Consider the following 532-nt stretch of genomic DNA (forward strand, 5'->3'; position numbering starts at 1 on the left):
CTCTGTTGCTGTGAGACTTGGGATGACAGATTTCAAGCCGACTAGGATCTCTCTTATCTTAGCTGATAGATCGAAAAGGATTCCCAAAGGTATTTTAGAGGATGTTTTGATAAGAGTTGGTGAATGCATGATTCCTGCTGATTTTGTTGTTCTTGACTATGCTAAAGAACCTAAGGATCCTATTATCCTTGGTAGATCTTTCTTGGCTACCGCTGGTGCTCTTATAGATGTTCAGAAAGGAACGATTGGACTGCATGTGGGTGACTTGGTTATGAACTTTGACATGGACAAGTTAAGGAGAGCACCTACTATTGATGGCCAGACTTTTTCTCTAGAGGAAGCCATGGATGACGTGGCAGTCATAGAGTATTCAGAAGATATTACTGCTAGGGACCAGAGCGAGGGTCTAGCTACTGCTAAGTTATTGGAAGATGATGTTTTTGTGCTAGAGATGAGGATCGCTGAGACAAATTGCAGAAAAAATGCTGAAACACAAGCATCAGGCTCAGTGTCGAGCGACACCACCATGGTG

Source organism: Capsella rubella, unplaced genomic scaffold (genome assembly GCF_000375325.1).
Source record: "Capsella rubella cultivar Monte Gargano unplaced genomic scaffold, Caprub1_0 scaffold_6, whole genome shotgun sequence".
NCBI classification, from domain to species: Eukaryota; Viridiplantae; Streptophyta; class Magnoliopsida; order Brassicales; family Brassicaceae; genus Capsella; species Capsella rubella.